General features: G+C 39.8%; 1 protein-coding gene and 1 long non-coding RNA gene across 8 annotated transcripts in view; one reads left to right on the top strand and one right to left on the bottom strand.

The window, feature by feature from the left end:
- CHST8 (carbohydrate sulfotransferase 8) overlaps positions 1 to 21,861 on the bottom strand; it is a 278,075-nt gene that overhangs the window by 12,629 nt on the left and 243,585 nt on the right. For 2 of the 6 annotated variants that reach the window (XM_065567190.1, XM_005289922.5), the window contains one exon: positions 12,540 to 12,666. The exons of the other annotated variants lie outside the window; for them this stretch is intronic. The gene's annotated coding sequence lies outside the window, so the exon portion shown is untranslated. The remainder of the gene's footprint in view (positions 1 to 12,539; positions 12,667 to 21,861) is intronic. 6 annotated transcript variants of the gene reach the window in all.
- The window catches only part of LOC135975623 (uncharacterized), a 116,229-nt gene that overhangs the window by 49,661 nt on the left and 44,707 nt on the right, over positions 1 to 21,861 (top strand). The window lies entirely within an intron of this gene.

Here is a 21,861-nt window from a genome sequence, read left to right as displayed (position 1 = left end):
GCAGTGGGAATGATAACATTTGACTGAAGTGGCCAATCACAGCACCAATAGCAAATTATGTTAGTGAATTTTCCAAACAATAGTTTTGTGAGTAGCATTCAGGTTAAAATTTTTTTGCATAAAAATATTGGCAAACAACTTTGAAAAATGTAACTCAGCTGGTGGATGATTTATTAACAGAAAAAGGGGTTAAACTTTTTGACTAAGTTGTTTACTATGAATAGATTGCCAAGCCTGGTCTGCACCTAATCCTGTGCATAATCTTTTATCATGTATAGTATATTTGAGTTAAATTGCAAGCTCTTTCAAGCAGGAAATGATTAAGTATTTGCAAAGTGCTGTTACCATCTATGTTACTGCCACATATCTCATTCTAAATTAGAAATAATAAATTGTACATTTAAGAAAAAACTCCTTGTAAAAAGACTGACAAGATTTTTATTTTGAGATCATGGCCTAATCAATGTCATAAACTATATATATATTTTGTCCTTCAGTAATTTCTTATCTCTAAACTGATGTCTTATTTGACAATAACAAACCTTAATAGCCCCATCTCGGCCACATATACAGTTCCCAGTTTTAATACACAGAAAATTAATGAGATGAAGCAAGCAAGGTTTAATGAAAGCATAGAGTGCCTTGCATAAAGTTGCCATCAAGAAATAAGTGAATCTGTACAATGAATCTCTTGAGTTCTCAGAGAAGATGCAAATACTCAGTGACATTTTCCACAGATGAGAACTTTTACAGTGAATGTTTTGGATGAAGTGCCTAGCTCCGTTGAAGAAGAGTCAAAGTTAGATATCTCTTGGTGTCAAGATCCTGAGCATATTCTTTAGAGAGAGTCCTTGGACAGTATATCCATCTGACACTGCAGTGGCAAAGATGTCATAGTATGTATTTATGCTAATCTCTATGAATGGTAGCTATTACAAGGAAGACCTTGAGCTTCCTGATCTTTTAAGAACATATCTCTCCCTCTTCATATGAAATGTAGCCAAAGGCAAACAGTCACTATACTGCCTTGTATCATATATAGCACCTTCTTTTATTTGGTGATTGACTAATTATACACAAAGCAAGAATGACTCTGTGTCAATTGCAAGAGAAAGTGAATTATAAGAGAACTCATTTGTAATATACAGTTTTCCCCCAGAAACTGCAGGATTAGATGGTGAAAATAATTAATTCTACATGTCATTGCTACAGTACTTACACAGTGATTCCCCCCTCCCCCTCCCCCCCCCACACCTTAGATCACAAAGTGCTGCACAAATATGGTTCATAATTATTCCAGTTTTACAGCTGGGAGGCAGGAGAGGTTACAAGCCAAACTTTCAAGTGTGGTCTGACTTTGGGTGGTCATATTTTTGATTACCTTAATACTTAAGCTGGGCATCTTAAACTAGTCACCTAACAAGTGAGGAACCCCAAATCAGTGGTCAGATTTTAGGCTGAAATCCTAAGACAAGGATCATGTAGAAGGTTGGTGTTAGAGTCTAGACAAGAAACCAGGTGTCCTGACTCCTATCTTGTGTTCAGTCCTCAAGATCACAGCTGCCTGTCTACTAACTAGGTGCAGTTAATTAATGTGAGTCTTGCATTTGGATTACAACATTACAGACGTGCTTCTCTTTAGAATCATTGGACAAGAGCTGTGCAATGACATGCTACTCAGGCACTTGAATGATGTATACATGCTGCATGTCAGACGTTGGTGGGATCCAGGTTGGAAACCCTTCCAGCAAATCTGCCCCAGAGGCTGGCTCATGATGGGATGGGACCCAGCTGGACGGGAGACGCACTTTTCAGTGAGCTGCTACTTTCTGGAAGAACCCTGTGGCGTGGGAGGGAGAGCGGCAGTATCGCTGGCTCTCACCTGACTGATGCCTCCAGTGTGGCTGCTTCGGCCAGCATGGCTGCTTCTGTCCTGTGACCCTGGAGGTGAATCTGCCCTGATGCCTTGCAAAGACACTTCCACTTCTACAGATAATTAGCTGCTCCTTCCTAGAATTTAACAACCACCTGATCTCTATTAGGTTAACGTCTGACAGCTCCTTCATTTGTATCTTCCCCACCTCTCAATATTCATCCTTCCATTCCTCCTGTTCACTCCCTTTATCTTTCTCTGAAGGTTCCTCGGCTTCTGGTCTCAAGCTCTTCATGATCCAGTGTTTTCACAGTACAATGGAAACTGAACACATTAACATTCCTGTAATCAGGATGTGTGCATTTTATTAACTCCATTTTAGTTGGTCTGCCTGAAGTGGTGCCAGCTGAAGTTTTGTTATCTTCCTACTGTTCTTGGAGCTGTCAGTACTGAAAACTTCTTACACAACAGACAAAATTACTGGGATATTTCACATTCTGCAGAGACGTCAAGAACAAAATCTGACACAAATTGCATTTCTTCTAATAAGGAACCACACTCTAGTTAAAAATTAGTTATAGAAAACAAATTTCTTTGCTTCCTTTTTAAATAGAAAACATAAAAAAAACTATTTTCACTATTTACTTCTTTGCATTTCTCTTTTTGGACAATCACAATAGACTAAGTCAGTTTCATTTTTTGGCTGTCATGCCCTTTCATAATACTGCAATGTTTGGATTGCAAACGCTACACGGGAGTGCATTTTTTGTCATTTCTTTATAAATAATTGATTCCTCTGGAATGTAATTCATGGGAACATTTTTATTTAAATTTTGTAGAAGCTTTTTTCTTAAACCTCAATTTTAAACTTCATTTGTTTCTTCAGTCTTCATTTACATGGCTTCATTTACATTTGAGGCCCTCACTCAGAAATGGTGTGGATTGTTTCAGAACACAATGCATGGTTTTACAATACATTACTACTTTCACTGCCAAAAAGGTACAAGTGACAGGTAATCTTTCACATATCCACGGAATACTCACATTAAAGAGAAGGGGCCTGATTTTTGTCTCCACCCCACTGACCCAAACAGGCTGGAAACCCAGCAGATCTGGTCAGATGGGAATTTCCTCTGCAGACATGGATAGAGTTAAGGAAAGGGACATGAACAGGACATCTCTGGTGATTTCCAAACCTCCAGAACTTTGGTCAGTAGTCAGGCATGACCTGCAGCGGCCTTGATCTAAGTTATGATTAATGATAGACTGGGGAATGGCAATGCCACGAATGTCTAAGAAGTAGGCCTGTCGATTAATCATAGTTAACTCACGCAATTAACTCAAAAAGATTAATCACAATTAATCGCAGCATTAATTGCACCGTTAAACAATATAATACCAATTGAAATGTATTACATATTTTGGATGTTTTTCTAAATTTTCATATATATTGTATTCTGTGTTGTAATTGAAATCAAAGTATATATTATTTTTTGCTACAAATATTTGCACTGTAAAAATGATAAATGAAAATAGTATTTTTCAATTCACCTCATACAAGTATGGTAGTGCAATCTCTTTGTCATGTAAGTGCAACTTACAAATGTAGATTTTTTTTGTTACATAACTGTACTCAAAAAGAAAACCATGTACAACTTTAGAGCCTACAAGTCCACTCAGTCCTACTTCCTGTGCAGCCAATCACTAAGACAAACAAGTTTGTTTACATTTACGTGAGATACTGCTGCCCGCTTCTTATTTACAATGTCACCTGAAAGTGAGAACAGGTGTTTGCATGGTACTTTTGTAACCGGCATTGCAAGATATTTACGTGCCAGATATGCTAAACATTCGTATGCCCCTTTGTGCTTTGGCCACTGTTCCAGAGGACATGCTTCCATGCTGATGATGCTCGTTAAAAAAAAAATTAATTAAATTTGTGACTGAACTCCTTGGGGAGAATTGAATGTCTCCTACACTGTTTTACCTGCATTCTGTCATATATTTCATGTTATAGCAATCTCAGATGATGACTCAGCACATGTTGTTCATTTTAAGAACACTTTCATTGCAGATTTGACAAAACACAAAGAAGGTACTAATGTGACATTTCTAAAGATAGCTACAGCACTCAACCCAAGGTTTAAGACTCTGAAGTGCCTTCCAAAATCTGAGAGGGACAAGGTGTGAAGCATGCTTTCAGAAGTCTTAAAAGAGCAACACCCCAGTGCAGAAACTACAGAACCCAAACCACCAAAAGAGAAAATCAACCTTCTGCTGGTGGCATCTGACTCAGATAATAAATATGCGTCGCTCCACACGGCTTTGTATGGTTATTGAGCAGAACCTGTTATCATCATTGACGCATGTCCTCTGGAATGGTGTCCGAAGCATGAAGGGACATCTGAATCTTTAGTGCATCTGACACATAAATATCTTGCGATGCCGGCTACAACAGTGCCATGCGAATGCCTGTTCTCATTTTCAGGTGACATTGTAAACAAGCAGTGGGCAGCATTATCTCCTGCACATGTAAATAAACTTGTTTGTCTGAGCGATTGGCTGAACAAGAAGTAGGACTGAGTGGACTTGTAGGCTCTAAAGTTTTACATTGTTTAGTTTTTTTAATGCAGTTACTTTTTGTACATAATTCTACACTTGTAAGTTCAACTTTCATGATAAAGAGATTGCACTACAGTACTTGTATTAGGTGAATTGAAAAATACTATTTCTTTTGTTTTTTACAGTGCAAATATCTAATCAAAAATAAAGTGAGCACTGTACACTTTGTATTCTGTGTTGTAATTGAAATCAGTATATTTGAAAATGTAGAAAATATCCAAAACTATTTAAATACGTGGTATTGTATTATTGTTTAACAGTGTGATTAATCACGATTCATTTTTTTAATCACTTAACAGCCCTACTAAGAAGGGTAAAGATTGTGGTTGATCAATTTAGCAGAGTAGTTGGCCTCCTGTGAGAGCCCACTTGTTTTAAAATGGGAAGGGGAGGGAGCAGTGTGTAGCTAAAAGTACAAAAGAGGGTATCCTCTTGTTCCTGGCTCTTCCATGTACTGTAAAAATGTGGATATCTCTGGGGTTTGTGTAGCCTGAATTTACTAAAGCTTGGAAGGTATTTTTTAATAGAAGGCTCTATTAAAATGCAAAGTAGTATTTATTGCATTCAAAAGAAATCAGTTCTCCAGTTAACCTCCTCCTGTTTGACTAACAAACCAGCTTGGTGATGCATCCACTACCAAGCTTATGCCGGGTGCTTATTTAGACTCAAGAGAATGCAAATTTGTGCATGCTGCTCTTATCTTGCACAAAAATTACTGTTCACTTACTGTTACACTATCTCCATTACACCCATTTTGCCGACTGATGTGCCACCACTTCACTACCAGTGGACTTAGCCCTATGTATAGCTAAAGGGCTAACAAGAGCCTCCATTCAAAAATACAGTTGGATCTGAGGTATTGCTTTGCTAAAAAAGCAAAATAAGGAGGGAGATGCACACCAATATACTTGAGCTCCAAGACTCTTGGTAAAGTACTATTTATATTGCGAGAGTGCCAAGGAGTTCCAATCATGGATCAGAATCCCATTATGTTAGGCACTGTACAGACACATAACAAAAATGTTCCCTTCCACCCAAAAGCTTGCAATCCAAGTATAAGACAACAGCTGGATACAGACAGACAGATGAGGGAGCACAAAGAAACAATGAGACAATATTGATCATCAGGAGAGATAGCTGCCTCATCACATCAACTCCTAATCATTGTCAATTTTTTTGTAGGTATCATGCCAAAGGAATGCTTTAAGGAGAGATCTGAAGGACAATGAGATGGTTTTGCCCTATTGTTTCCTGGAGGGGGGAGTTTCTTGGTATCATATGAGGGTTGGGTCTTGTTCATTCTATGATGAATGAACTAGTCTCACTTTTCAACACCCACACGTCCGCCTTCCTTCCCAGTGCATCTTGCCAATGGTTCTGAAAATTGGTTAGCCCCCTCAGAGTTATGAAAATAGGCCCTACATTTTTTTTTCTTGTGACTTTAATTATTTTTAGAAATGCCCCCAAACAGGCACTTGTTTCCAATTCTTCCTTCCCAAACATAGCTGTACTTTGCAAATGGGTCCTCTCTAACTGTATTGAATGGAAAATCCAAAAATAAAAAAGGCAAAGGAAACTCAAAATGTTTGCTGTGGAAGCATGTTATGAATATTTTTGGAAAAGCTATAATTGTCCCCTCTAGCTGCTATCATGAAATTATCAAATTGATATAGTTTGTTGCTGTTACTGAAGACGACATTTCCAGAGTTAGCAGGAACCCGGGAAATAATAAAGCTCCAATTTTTATAAAAAACAACGTGTGGATACTGTTCCTTCAAACACTGATACTGAGAGCAGTTTATTTTTTATTTAAATCCCATCTACATATATTTTAATTTCCATTTCCGGAGTGGTTTCCCTGCACTGTTCTCCACACTACCCAAAATAATTCGTTAAGAATCCATGAGAGAAATATTTCACCCCACCCACTAAGAAATGGTTGTTTTCCATTTTGAAAGCGATTACATTAATAGTTAAGCAGAATTACAGACACTAAGGTATAATACAAGTATATGCCAATGATAATAAATAAGATACGAAATACTTTGGTCTGCCCTAATGTACTGCAGCTCTCATCTACTGCTGTTTTCCTTCAGAGTAAGTTATTTAAATGTTTCCTATTTATCAACTGAATAGAGATAGCTACTGAAGGGTATATATTCTGCTTTTTTACTAATCCTCATGGAGATTTTTTTTATTGCATTCGTGCTGTGAGAAGCTAGGGAAGAGTTTTTAAAGACTGGTTAGCATTTACTTAACATGGAATAGTGAAACGTTAGCACTTGCTACTGTCATGCCAATTTACAGCCTGCAGAAGTAGGTGGTATTTTATTGGAAGGGATTTTGAATACAGGCACCAAAGAAACTCTGAATAAATTCCAAGAGGCATTAGTGTAGGGGGATGTTGTATTTCATGTTCAGAACATATGCTTTAATTATGCTGGCCTTTTAGTACCTAACTAATCATTAAGAATGACAGGCCCAGTGCACTTTAAGGGCCAGATTCTCAATGGTGTAAGTTGGTGTAACTTCACTGAAATCAATGGATTAATTTATACCAATTGACGCTCTGACTCTCACAATGAAAATCACGCCAGCATGGAGGGTGTCTGCAAAGCCATTGTTCAGCTGATGCCTTGCATTTGCTCTCTAGGATGCAGGAACCTCAGAGTTAGTGGCCATAGAAGGGGGTCTGTGCCTCCTATGGACTTGCATTGGACCCATATGGGGGGGCATTGGGTCCGAGATGGACAAATGAAAGTGTGATTATAGATCAGGTGACCTGGAGGCAGTGTCTGCAACCCACAGGTTGGAATAGTGGCAATGGAGGATCTGCACTGCAGTATGGGTTGTGTACTCTAACCAATTATAGTACAATTTCTCCGGCTTTCAGTGACTGAAATGACATTGCAGCTTAATGAAGTATGGGAGTCTTTGGTCAGGAGTACAGTACCTGGGGAAAGTAATGCTATTCTGAAGGACATACAAAAATAATTGAGACACCAGGCTAATCCATTAAAATGAGCATGAAAAATTTACAAGTGAAGAAAGTCAACACAGAGATCAGCCGACATTCTTAAGGTAGCTGTTTGAATTGAGAAAATTGAAGACTTTCCCATTGTTAAAGAATTCAGATTTCATTCATAATAGAAGTGTCCAGTCCTGTCCTCATCACTCAGGAACCACTCCCAGAGAAGTGCAGGGCTGGACCACACTATGCTGCCATGTGGCACTGCACTTGCCCCATCTAGGGTAACCAGAGGTCCCGATAAAATCGGGACCGTCCTGATATTCAGTCGCTTGTCCCCGTCCCGACGGATATATGGTCGGGATGCCACTTATTCTGGCTTGGGGCTTTTGGGGGGGGGGGGGGGTTGTTGCTTCGGCGGCGCTCCAGACCTGCCCCCCCATGTGTCCCGATATTTTGTTCATGTAATTTGGTCACCCTAGCCCCATCTCAGTTCAACTTTTGGTTCTCCTGTTAACTCACTCATAGCCAGGAGTTTAGCATAACATTCCCCCTCTTGGAGTCTAATTTATTAAGTCCCCACAACAAACAAGGTTTTGCTTCCAGTTTCAACCTTCTTCTTCCTCAGGCTTTCCAATTTTCTTATTGCAGGACTTCAGACTCCAGCTCTTTCAGCTCCCTGGTTCATCTCTGCCAGCTCTGCACAGCTCTTCCCTTAGGTCTCATAGTAAGCCTCAGCCCCTGAGTTCAAACGTCTTCTATGCTATCTCCTTTGTGGGTTTTTTTAAGTTAAATATAGTAAAATTTCTAAATGAATCATCTTTTGAAAAGAAAAGTCAAAAACATTTCAGCTTTCTCTGAATTTGTATTTCTGTTTTTATTCAGCTGAAACTATTTGCCAAATTTGACCTGAATTTGCAGATAGTTGCATTTGACCAAGAAATACATTTTTCTGCAAATAGCCTATTCACCCCCCAAAATTTGCTGAGCTCTACTCCTGAGTCTGACTCTAGGCTTCCTCTCTGAGCTAAGAGCACTTCTTTTTAATCCTCAGCAGGGGATCACATGACTCCATTCTCTCTCCCCACGTCTAAAGCTGGTCTGGCAACCTGCCCTAAACTACCTATTCTCCAAGGCGACATGCCTTGGAATGGTGTTGGCCCAGGCTCCCACTGCCCTTAAAAGGGACAGACTACCCTGTTACAAGGAGTCTTGGATATGCAAGGACCACTGGTCCAGTGAGTGCTGCTTCTCACTGCTGGTGCCTGTTGAGTGTAGTGATCAGAACTGTACACAGTGGTTTCAGAGAAGCATGGAAAGGCAGCAGTGGTCACCTGAGTTCTACGTGCAGCTCTGCCAAGGGGTTATTCTGTGGCCTTGGACAAATCACTTCCTATCTGTGTCTCACTTTACTGGTTAGAAAAATGGGGATAATACTTACCCCTTTGTAAAGTGCACTTGTTAGCAAACTCCTAACCATGTAGAGCTTACCTAGTTTTCGGTTTCACTACCAGCATTAAGCTCAGACCATTGTTTGTTAAAAGGCCCCCTAGCCTATGGATTGTCTTTTGGTCATGTGAAACTCCTGTGTGTTTTTAAAATGTTCTTTCATGTGTTTCTACACCCATTCAGGTGGAAGTGGTTATTTCAATTACATTTTGCTTTGCATTTTGGCGGTTCAGTGGAACCTCAGAATCAAAGCAAAAGAGAAGATCTCAGCAAACTTATATGGATCAAAAGAAAAAGAAAATGCTGCTAGGAATCCCGGCCAAATGAAAGCCTCATGTATTACAGATCTGCAGTAACTTTGGCCAGCTATACCTCCTGAATGCACAAATTCTACTCATCTCATAAAATGACTTAAGCTATATTCAAACCTTGTAATAAAATATATATAAGACTTCCCATCTCTTACACTCTAAACAGACAAGATAGGGCCAACTTTTTGGAGAAGGAACTGTATGGAGAGTGCCTAGCACAATGGGGCCCTGATCTCAGTTTGAATCTCTGTTCTACCTTAATAAAAACAGACATGAGCTTGTGACTGTCATAATAACCCCATGTTCTAAAATATCCCAAACTCATCGACTCCATTCTACACACTTGCAATTTTTAAAATCAGTGTATTTCCTTGATAACCAATAAAGAGAAGGAAGGAACATAATACCTTTTTAGTGCAAACTTAATTGATTTAATACAAGAAGCTGCTGCTTGCAAATTTATCATGAGGAAGGTAGAACTACTTGTTTGCTTTGTCTTCTCTGAGCTAGTTAGGCATCCTAATTAGGGAGTGACATTTTCTGCACTTAATTTATATTCAATAAGAATTCTACAAAGAAAGCAGAAAAGCCAAGTCTGTGCTGTTGCATTTCCCATTCCTGTTATGGACCTATCCATGGGACTATCATTAATTAGCGTCATTAGCTTTCAGGCACTGTCAGCAGTTACTTGCAATTTCTACTTAGCACCTTTCAGTTATTCTCCATTGTCACATTTAATATTTGCATGAAGGCAGCCTTCATACACAGCCTGACTTTGACAAGGACGCTAGACTTTGTTCAGTTTTATTAAAAAATAAAAGCTAAGGTTTAAAAATATAACAATGCATTTATAATTAGTCACCTGCAGGAATGATCTTGGTATCCAAAAGAACAGTAATGAATTTCAGGCAAGCGCTATCTGCGATTCTTGCACGCAGCAGGGAAACAGTCACCCAAAATAATGCACCTAGTGTCCAAACCATTTCAGGAAATTGGATACACAGTACATTACATGAAGCTACTGTGCGCTGTCTATTTCTGCCTAATGCAGCAGAAAATGTCTGGGCTACTTTCATGTGGCTCCACTTCTGAAGATACTACTTTCCTTTCCAGAAGAAGAGAGATTGAAAGAGAGGAGAAGGCAGCAAGTAACACTCGTGTTGGTAAAAATGCAGCTTTATGCAGTGTTTTCTGGAACACTTTTTTCCTCCTCCCAGTGGATATAAATACTCATAGGGTACTGTCCATGTTGGCAGCTGACTACATGTGTTAAGTGGTAGTTCAAGAAAAGTCCTGTATAGCACACTTGGGAAGAGAGGTATAAAGATCATCAGCTGGGTAAATTGGTGCAACTCCACTGAAGTAAAGTAAAGTATGCTCATTTACTCCAGCTAAGAATCTGGCCCTTTGTCTTTATCTCCAAAATCCTGCTTAAGTTATACCCTCCCTGTGTTAGTGACCACCTCCCCTTTTTGCTCCCTCCAACTTTGGCTACATTCAGTGGGGCTGCTTTAGCTGACAGGTTTGAAATCCTGACTGTCAGGGAAAGGATCTCGTTGGAGGGGATAGTGTTGTTAGGGAGTGGTCTGTCATTGTGTTATCCTGGTGTGCTTTATGTGGCTTCAACTTTATCTTCTAAAAGATGCGGACTAAATCACCATATTCTCCTGCCCGCAGCTTCTAGACAGGGAAGCTATATCTATGGTACTTTCTCCAGCCCTCCACCGAACCTCGAATTTCATCACCTTTTAGAGCATGATGAAAGATACTTTAAATGGATGTTGCCTCAAGAAATATGTCAAAGGTACCCAGCATGGCTATCTGAAAAACATCCCCATGCCACCTGATCACTGCAACAAATGTGCAGAAAGGAGGGGCAGAAGAGAGTTCTTCCCTCTGGAAGTAATTGGTATAACTTTAATCTGGTGAAGCGCCTAGATGCTACTGTGATGGGCACTTTAAAAAAGTCATATACTAATATCCAGTAAGGGGAGCAAAGCCAAAGTGCAACCTAAGGAAAGTGACCTTGGGCCCTATGAATAAAATATGAAAGGAGAAGAGAATGACGGAGATCAGTCTAAGTCCTTGGAGGATTCCTTCCAGGTTATAGATAGAGAACATGAAGCCATGAACATGAACAGAGAACAAGTAAACAAGAGAACAGTCATGCCTCTTCCTGACAAAACAGTGCCAGCAAGAAAAAGAAACAGTCAGATATTGTTATTGCTAGTTGGGGCCACCAGGCATATCAGCAGGCAGCTCTCTGTCAGCAAGGTGGCAGTTTCCTGCCTCAACAGCACCTTGTGTGTTTGTATTTTTTACTTGGACATGTACATATCAGTAGAATACTGGCAGACACCTGGACACCCAAGCTTTAAAGTTAACTAGAGGACAATATCTCTCTCCCGCCTACCTACACATTTAGGAGAATGTTTGGGGTAGAAAAAGGGTAAATAAGGGTTTTTTAAAGAAAAAAAAAAGCTATTGCATGTATGGGATTTGGACGGAGGCAGCTACATTAGGGCAGACAGAGTCCACTTTGGTGTGGCTCCCTGGGAAAGTCAACCATTGAGTCTAGGGGACAGAAGAATCCCACAAGAATTGGGGAAAATGGACTTCCCTTGCTATAACCGGGCTATCAAAAGAAGGGATGTGGGAGTCAAAATCACCAAACCTCTGTCTGGGATAAATTTCTCCATTAACCCACCTAGAACTATGTGTCAGGATTGCCTGCTCTCCTTCAGATATTGCCAACCTCCACTGGCTTTTGAAAGCAGAAAGCTGGCTTGTTACGCAAGGTGAGGTTTTCTGTTCTCAGAATCCCCGTTCTTACTAGGGGATGACAACCTATTCAGCACTGAAAGGTTACATTTTCTATGCAAACCTATCTGAAATTGGATGGGAGTTGATGGCTTTCAATACTTTACAGGATTAGATACTGTATTAAATTGATCTATAAAAGATGGGGCCTCATTCTTTTTAAAGTCAACTGTTGTCAGAGGCTACCGGTGTGCTGGGGCAGCACACAGAGGGAACACACGCACGCAGCCGAGTGATATCAACAGGAGAAAGCAGAAGCACCACACCGGTAACCCGGGCAGTCGAGCACTGGAAAGCCCAAGCTCTGTTAGCACGGCAACAGGCGGTCCAAACTCTTTTTAAAATTCATATGGACCCCCCTTACTGGCAATCTAGTGGGTCCAACAATCATCAAACTCCGTGGGGATCATAAGGGAGGGGATAAGGGGGTTCCCTAGCTCGAGGTTTACTGCCATGTTAGATAGCGATTCTTACCACGGCAGTTTTGCTTACTCACCAGATCAGCGGTCGGGGTCACCAGTGTTGTCAGAGGCTACCGGTGTGGTGCTTCTGCTTTCTCCTGTTGATATCACTCGGCTGCGTGCGTGTGTTCCCTCTGTGTGCTGCCCCAGCTCTGCAGATAGCTGACACAGCAAACCCGATGAGAACCCCCAATAACCACAGAGTCTAGTAAGGTACAAAGGCACCTCGGCCAGGTTTATTGCGACCCTGACACAATTTCAGTTCCCCGTAGATTACTTAGTCTACCGGGCATACTGCTAGAAAGTGCCGCTCGGCAATGGATTCAGCTCAGTGGCGGGACTTTCCACTGCCCCCTCAGCCGGACAAAGACACCACCCCAGGGATACATTCTTATACACAGGTACAAACAAGTTACACATCACTCCTGATGTACTGAGGTGCAACCCCTCTACGTAGCAAGGTACAACCCCTCTACGTGGTAAGGTGCCGCCTCTCACCTTGTACATGTTGGTTCGATCAAAACAACTCTATCCATCATTTTACCCTTTTGCCCCTGTCATTGAGATGGGTCGGCCTGTTCCATGTTATCTGTGGAATGTTCCGGTATGGTATGTCTTGGTACCATGTTTATACTGTAACTATGCTAAATGAATATGTATTTCTGCAACATCAGCCCTTTCCTTGCCAGCTTCTGTGAGCAGGGCCTGCCTCTTGCTCACAGCTTAACTTTGCTTTTTGTTAGCAAAGTCTTGACCATTACTTTAGTTTGGTTCAGGCCTCAGGCCTCATACTGGGCCTTCATTAGGCCTTCACTTACTACATCAACTTTTGGGTGCCTGCCTCTTTTTGTTTCAATAAGTCCATGCTACATTTTAAAGGTACGCGAGAGCACAGTGTCAAACTAGGCAGGCTTATTTTGTGGAGGTTCATGCAAACATTTTCTTACATCCCATGACTTTGTGAAACTCATTTCAAACTGTGGCGTTTCACTGAGTTTTGTTATGTGAAACCCTGTAAATCCATGTGGTTTTCTTCTAGTTATGGTAACACATTAATCCAAAGGTAGCTCAAAACTTTGTTTGAAAGTTTTGCAAAACATGGCAAGCTGTTTAATTAAGCAAGCTGTGTTTTGAATTTGTAACAAAGCCCCAAACAGGTAATTTTCACATGCTTTGGGGTTTCATTGTGAACATTTTGTGGAGATTCTAATGTACCTTGCAGAGGGTGACGTGCACAATTTCTTGAGAACTAAATGGCTCCATCATCCAGGAATACTATTTATTAGAATGGTCTGGGAATTTTTCATGGAATGTTTTTCTGTTGGAAAATGCCAATGCATAGAAATGGAAACTTTTGTACAGAAACTTATCACTTTCAATAAAACTTCTATTAGGAAAGTTTCTCAGGTTCAGAATGGATTTTCTTGTGAGCACGGAAGAGAGAGAGACCTATTTACCCAGAATAGTTGATAGCCCAATGGTTAGAAAACTTCCCTGGGACATAGGAAGCCCTGGTTCAAGACTTGGGTTTTCTATGTCCTAGGGGAGTCCCCTAACCACCAGGTAATTGGCTTTTCTGTGGTGGCTCTCTCTTTATGAAAAATTTCATTCCAATGTAGAGTGTAAACAAACTTCAAAACCTGGAAATATTTTCTGAAAGAGTTCTTGTTCTGCATCCAGCCCTAGTAATTTACTTGCTGAAGGAGAGTCTTACAGAAGTTTCATTGTCCAAATGAAAGGATCCGGCCTTTCCGCTAAATTCTCATGGTTTATGCCCGTGGCTGCAGTTTTTGTTTAGTTCAATATTAATTGATTACTAGCTCATAGCTTGTCTTTCTTCTGGCACCCCTACCAAACCATTCATTTCAGTGACAAACATAAGACTAAGCAGCAAACTCTGAATAAATATGTTGGTCAAGTGATATGAAAAACAGGCCCATTTATATCTGGACACTCCAGTATGCTAGATTTCTTTTCCATTTAAACATATAGTATAGATACCCATGTAGTGAATATCTGGATTAGACGTGTTCTGCATATTAAATTAATGGTAACTTTAATACAAGTAGGGGAAAAATCTTTAATCAGTGTTTTAGGTTGGGATTTTCATAGGTTGTAATTGTAGATTTATTTTTTGTTTAAATTCATAAAACTGCAATGTAGGGCTGTAGTAGCCAGACAATCATAAACAAACATACATAGATCTCAGATCAAAAAGACCCGTACGTCCATGGAGAATCCTGGTCTACCCCTCCTGGTGCCCTATCCAGAAAAGCCTACCAATCACAATAAACCATGCAACCTGCCCCCAAAGCTGCTAAATCCAGGCTCTGTCAGACAAAAAGGAGAAGCAAATTCCAGAGTAGAGTGATCCTTCACTGATAACACGGTTCTACCAAACCAGTCCCATTAATACCACGAACCCAATGGCTCAAGTGAATGAATTACCATGACATCCCAGGGGAAGAGATGTATGCTCTGTTAAGTAGCTCAGACCATATAACTTAATAGGTTACACTCAAAATCAACACCTTTCACTTCAGCCAGAAAGCAAGGTATAGCCAAATTATTGTTGGCTAATAATAATAATTATTAGTTAGGAGTTTAACATATACTTCACCAGCTGAGAGATTAAGCCACTTGTTTTAATGTCGTCAAAACATTTCAGAAAAAGAGATAAGGTTTCTATTTTAACACAGAGCGTTACTCAGATTTCACTGTCATCGGAATGATCATAAAGTATTTAATCTGAGTTCAGAGGGATGTTATTAGTGCTTCCTTAGAAGTTCATTAACATTCTGTATGTGCTGAACATCAGTTAATGGACATCTAAAGTAAAGTGTTGACACTTTGTATTATATTACAGTTCAGATATTCTTCTGAGGCATTCAATTTATAACTGTAGATATTTTCTAAAAGATGAAACACTCCATTAGCTGACTGTATATTTTACACAAAATAATTCAATATTGCTAAAACTGTTTCCTGATGTATCTACCTGAATGTTGATTAAAACTTCAGGGCTGAAGCAGAAAACTGTGTGCATCCAAGACTCCACAAATATGGCCACTACTCATTGGCTAATTAGAGATTTACCTGAAATCCAGTATGGATGAGGTAAAAGTGTCAACAGACTCATGGGACCAAGTTATGAGCTAGGCACAAATGGATGCAACTCTAATTGATGTCCTGGATAGTTGTGCAAAATTGCACCAGGCGTCCACATAGGAATTTGTTTTGCAAAGTCTTGTGTAACATTATTTCCTACTTCTTCTACTTCTAAATCACTGCTTATGATTTTGGTGTGCTTTGCCCTAATTTTGCAACTCCAACCCCCTATAAGTGGAATGCCCATTGACTTTAATGTGTGTCTTGCAACAACTGACTTCTTAAGTTCTCATTGCAAATACATCTAGGTTAGAGTCTGTGTAAACAATAGATGTGACTTACTTTAAATGGTGCAAGAGGAATTTAACAGGAGATTTAACTGCAGAAGATGAACTTGTTTATCTGAATCTTTAATGTTTCTTCACTGACATACATCAATTAGGTTTATTGATGTGTGACGTTGTGCAGTCTATATGGTTTCATAAAAACTTGATGATAAGTCAATATAATGTAACTGAGATAGTTTTAGAGAAAATACGGTAATAAGTGAATGTAACGTAACTGGGATATGCTTCATGCAAAAGGTCTCTTGTAAGGTATCATTACAAAGCTTATAATCTACTGAGTATGATCATCTGATTTGTATAAATGTACCACTCTTGTATCTAAAACTAGAAATATAAAATGTAACTCTGAGGGCCTATTGTAATTGTGTAAAGTGTGGACCATTAATGATGGTTTGGAATCTTGATGACTCCCATTGTCTGCAGATGGCTGTATTTACCTGTGAGTCTTCCTGTATATGTGTGTGCTGGCAAGTGAGTAATGAAGTCTTGCAGTGACATGTGATCATGTCACCTGAACTGGAATCCATCTTTAACCTGGTGCTTTTCCAGTGAGGGGGGGTGGAAACCCAGAGAGACAAAGGGTTCCCGCCTTATGCAAAAGATATATAAAGGGGGGAAGAGAACAGAGAGAGAGAGGAGCCATCATGAAGAATCCCCTAGCTATCACCTGAGCTGCAACAAGAGCTGTACCAGGGGAAAGAATTGTACCCAGGCCTGGAAGGTGTCCAGTCTGAGAGAAAACTTACTGAAGCATCTCTGAGGGTGAGATTATCTGTATTCAGTTTGATTAGGCATAGATTTGCGCATTTTATTTTATTTTGCTTGGTGACTTTGTTCTGTCTGTTACTACTTTGAACCACTTAAATCCTACTGTCTGTATTTAATAAAATCACTTTTTATTTAGTAATTTACTCAGAGTATGTATTAATACCTGGGGGAGCAAACAACTGTGCATATCTCTCTATCAGTGTTATAGAGGGCGAACAATTTATGAGTTTGCCCTGCATAAGCTTTATGCAGGGTAAAACGGATTTATCTGGGTTTAGACCTCATTGGGAGTTGGGCATCTGTGTGCTAAAGACAAGCGCACTACTGTGAGCTGTTTTCAGGTAAACTTGCAGCTTTGGGACAAGTGATTCAGACCCTGGATCTGTGTTAGAGCCAGACGGGAGTGGCTGGCTCAGCAAGACAGGGTGCTGGAGTCCTGAGCTGGCAGGGAAAACAGAAGCAGGGGTAGTCTTTGCACATCTGTTGGCAGCTCCCAAGGGGGTTTCTGTGATCCAACCCGTCACATGATGAATATTTTCTCCAACTAGTTTAGGTAAGACAGTGCCTTCGGTCTCCTGATTTCTTGTTTTGCTCCTTTGGTCAACATAATTTCTGTCTTTAAAGTTGTTACTCTACTGCAGCTGCAAGTTAATATTAAATTTAAAGTGGATATTATTTTTCAGAAGCAAACATTTTACTGTTTGCAAACCAGATTTTACTCCCTTTCATGTAGCAATTGATACTCAACTCTTCACTTGATGACTGAGTTCCTTAAAAAATGTATTTTGCTCACAATTCATAAATGAAACATGTAATGACTGTAATCATAGCTATCTAGACAGTCGCTCCTCCAAGAGTCAGACGTGAAAGTTTAAAAAAAAATATTTTTGGTATGGTGGTGTAGCTTTTAATATTTAAACATTAGTTATTTGACTCCTCTTTGCTCTCCTTCATGGCCTAATCCTGCACTACGGGAACCTTGCCATTGACTTCAGCAGGATCAGAACCTTTATGAGCCAGTAGTAATGGTAACATGATGTTGCAAGGAATGATCACCTTCACTAAGCTTCTCAGCCACTTGCTCTGATAGCTGACTGTTCAGTTCCATAACACATATGGGTTGGTGGCTTAAATAAAAATGAATAGTCTACTGAATAGTCCTTTTTTATTCATTAGACTTGCTTTCAAATACTTTCTTGATGTTTTTCAACTATTCCAGTTGGAGGCAAGGGGGGCAGAAAGGTGTGCGTCTTTTTTTTTGTTTTGTTTTTTTGTCCCTTTATTTAAAAAAGAAGTACTGAAAATCCAAAAACTGAAAATGGAAAACTGTTATTTTTTTGGTTTCCAAAACTATAGCAAAAGAACACCAACTCAAAATGAAACAAAGATTTTTGTTCACAATCAACATTTGAAAACGGAATATTTTGTTTTAAATGTCCAGAGAGGAAAATAAAAACATTTAATCAAAATTGACATTTTCTCATGGAAAAATGTCAATTTTGACAAAATCACATTTCATGATGAAGCTCTAGTCTTCTACCTACAGAGTTCCTTCTTCTCGGGCCTAAAGAGGCTAAGATAACCAGTGTGGAATTACTTTCACACTATTCACTCTTTCTATCTCCTAAGTCACTTTGTTTTTGATCCATACTCACTGTCTTCCAATTTCCACAAACACTTAAAGCTTTCAGTGAGGCTGAGATTAATCGAAATTTAGGGGCATTTTATGCTATTTCAAAGCAGCTATTATGTATATAGTACTATACAGCATCACCACGGTCCATTTATTTTGAAACAAATATTGTAATCTTGGCATTGAACTTTAATATATATAAAATATATTCATAATATATGCAAAATATAAAATCAAAAGGCCTTATGTGCCAAAATATCCTGGATTACACACTGACATTAGAAAAAGCCCCTATTTTGATTGGTAAATAGGTCTGGTGATTAGGTGGTCCAATTAGTGTTCGTGAGTGAGGAAGAATCCATTTTACACATGGTATCAAGTCATTCAAATCATAGCAGTCTTGTCCTGATCTACTCTGACTACCTCTGAAATCTGAATGCACAGCATAGTTTTACTAGCAAACAAATGGGACTTCAGACTGCTCATTTACATCATGTGCCTTTTTCTTCCCATTAAGGAAGGTGGTAATTGCCAAACTGTTGTCAGTGAGTGCTGGAAAAAGCAATATGAGTGATTTCCTTGGTGACTGTCAGGATCTTCAGATGAGGCTGTTGAACTACATTCTTAATAACTGAAATACACTGTGGGAAAAGACGGATGACAGGGTCTTTAGCAAGCTTGTTTCATGTCGATACGCCCAGGATGCTCTTCCAACTCCCAGCCCTTGCAGCATGGTGCCAGTGTGTGAGCTTGGGGAACAAGCTGGAAAGCTTGTGTGTTCTGAATGATGTGCTGAACTCCTAATACATCTCATGGAAAGAGGTAGTAACATCCTTTTAAAAGACTAGACATTTGAGAGCCTGGATCCCAGTGAATTTGTGATCTTCTCCTAAAGGATTAATTATGTATTTTTGAAACAAGGTTAAATGTATCCAGGGCCGATGAGGGGAGGGGGAAGCTGGTACAAATTACTGGGGCCCGGCGGTCCGGAAGGGGGCCCGGGGCCTGGCTTCCCTGGCTTCCCCCCACCTCGTAGGCCCTGTTTAGCCGGTCCGCCCTCGCTGGCCTGAACCCACTCTTGGCGGCCCTGAATGTATCTATACAGGTCTCCAAAATTAAATCAGAAAGCAGCATTTTTCTGGTCTGAGTTTTCCTTCCTGAAGCAAAGTAATAGAAGGAATAATTGTGAGTTCTTAGACAACTGCTTTTGATAAGAGGCTAAAAATGTTGCAAAAATATCTTCTTACCACAAACTGTTTTCATGTCTCACCTTTTTCTATTTTTAGTGGGCTAAATTTTCAAAAGTTTTGAAGGCTAGTAGGTTTGAAACCCTTTGTGGTATAAAGCCATGAGCTCAGGGAGACCATCTCACCATGTGTATCGGGCAACCCATTGAACCTCTCTGTGAAAAGGGGGTAACATTTGCCTTCCTCAAAGCGGGGGGTTGGGTATTAATTGCTTAATAAGAACACAGATGTTGCCATGCCAAATCACACCAATGATCCATCTAGTCCAGTATCCCATCTCTGAGAGTGGCAAGGCCTTTGGAAGAATGTGTAGGAAATTCCATAATTTCTTCCTAAATGCTTTCAGATTGAGGTTGGTTTATGGCCTGAGGCATGTCACTCTCGCTCCCTTAGGGGTTCTTACATGGTTTATATTTAGCCTTTTTATCTAAGATTGGTGGTCAGATTCTCTGTTGACATGGCCATTTCTGCCAATATTCATGCATTGCACACTAATTTGATATTTTGAGTTTGTTTCCATTTACTATGAGCCGATGTTTTTAGCTGTGCAGTCTCTCTCTTTGGTCACACAGGGCTAAATCCTGAATGGAATTTTGCCTAAGGAGGTAGAAAAAGAGTAAGAATTTGAGGCTTGAGCCCCAGCTCGTTATGTTCCAGTCATATGCAAACACTCTATAGAATGCTGGAGCTTATTATGCAGTTGGGCCTCACTCAAAATTTCCATTGATCGCAGTGGGAGTTCTATGTGCAAGGTAGTTGCTGGCTCTGGAATATAGAGATTTTCACATTGTTGTTTGGGCTGAATGACTTCAGAAGATAAATAAGCCTAATATTATTTAAGTGACTGATTCTGGTTTTCTGAAATCATGCCTATACTTTTCAGACACGTTGCTATATATAGGCACTCAAATCAAGTTTTGCATGCTATGGCTAAATACCTTGCACAAGCCAGACTTGTGTGTATACAAGTTAGGTACACAACAGTTTAAACAGGTGCCGTTAGATTGATTTCTGATTAATCTATTTTTTGGGTTTACATAGTGTTCCTAAGCACTTTACTGGGTAAATTAGATGTCCAGTAATCAAATCAGCTTCTGAATATTTTTGAAGTATTGGCTTCTACTTGTACGCTCTTAAACCCTTCCAGAATAACTGCTTAAAATGAACTAGCTGCTGAAATGGTGAGTGGTGATTTCACTTCCACCCATCAGATAAGACAAAGTTCCTGCATGTTAGTTTTGGATCTCTGCAATCTTAATCAATCTGTCTAATATCTTTGTTTAAGTGATCTACCTTTATTAGCCTCCAGCAAGGAATTATTCTGAATTCCTATGCATCATTTGTCCCCATAGAACACTACCTGGTTCTTCTTTTGAGGGTCTTCTTTCTTCTCTACCAACACCCTAAAGGTATCATAGCAGCTAAAATGAATATACTGGAACATTTTGAGAAGGTAGAAATCCTTATTAGGATTTCTGATGTTCTGAACATTTTCTGCCTTCCCTTATTTGCATAAGGCTTTGTATAACCAACAAACCTTCACATAATTAGAAATACAACTAGGGACTTCTGCCGCCTAGAAACACAGCTAGGGTTTCTGATCCCTAATTCGCTTGATAGAAAGGATGTAGAGAAACTGGAAAGGATCCAGAGGCAAGCAACCAGAATGATCCAAGGGATGGAATGCAAGCTATCTGAGCAAAGGCTGAAGGAACTGGGTATGTTTAATTTGGAAAAGAGGAGATTAAGTGGGGGCATGATAGTGGTCTTCAAATACTTGAAAGGCTGCCATAAAAAAAAAGATGGAAAAAAATTGTTCTCTCTTGCCACATAGGGCAGGACAAGAGGCAATGGGTTCAAACTACAGCATAGCATATTTAGATTAAATCTCAGGAAAAACTTCCTAATTGTAAGAACAGTAGGACAATGGAACATACTGCCTAGGGAAGTCATGGAATCTCCTTCACTGGAGATTTTCAAAAAGAGGCTAGATAGCCATCTGCCTTGATGGATTAGACACAACAAATCCTGCATGTTGGCAGGGTTTTAGACTGGATGACCCTTGCAGTCCTTTCTAGCCCTATGGTTCTATGATTCTGTGATAGTGAATCAGAAGATTCCTTAATACTTGACAAAAGTAACAAAACAACCCTGGATCAATTGATGAACCCCATCCTTTGTTTCAATTTGATATACAGTCTGGTATATTTCCTTCAATATGAGTGTTTTAGAGAATCAAGTGATTTTTATTCAC

The sequence above is a fragment of the Chrysemys picta genome, chromosome 14 (genome assembly GCF_011386835.1).
Source record: "Chrysemys picta bellii isolate R12L10 chromosome 14, ASM1138683v2, whole genome shotgun sequence".
NCBI classification, from domain to species: Eukaryota; Metazoa; Chordata; order Testudines; family Emydidae; genus Chrysemys; species Chrysemys picta.
The sequence above is the reverse complement of the archived record's forward strand: the minus strand, read 5'-3'. Positions and strand labels throughout refer to the sequence as shown.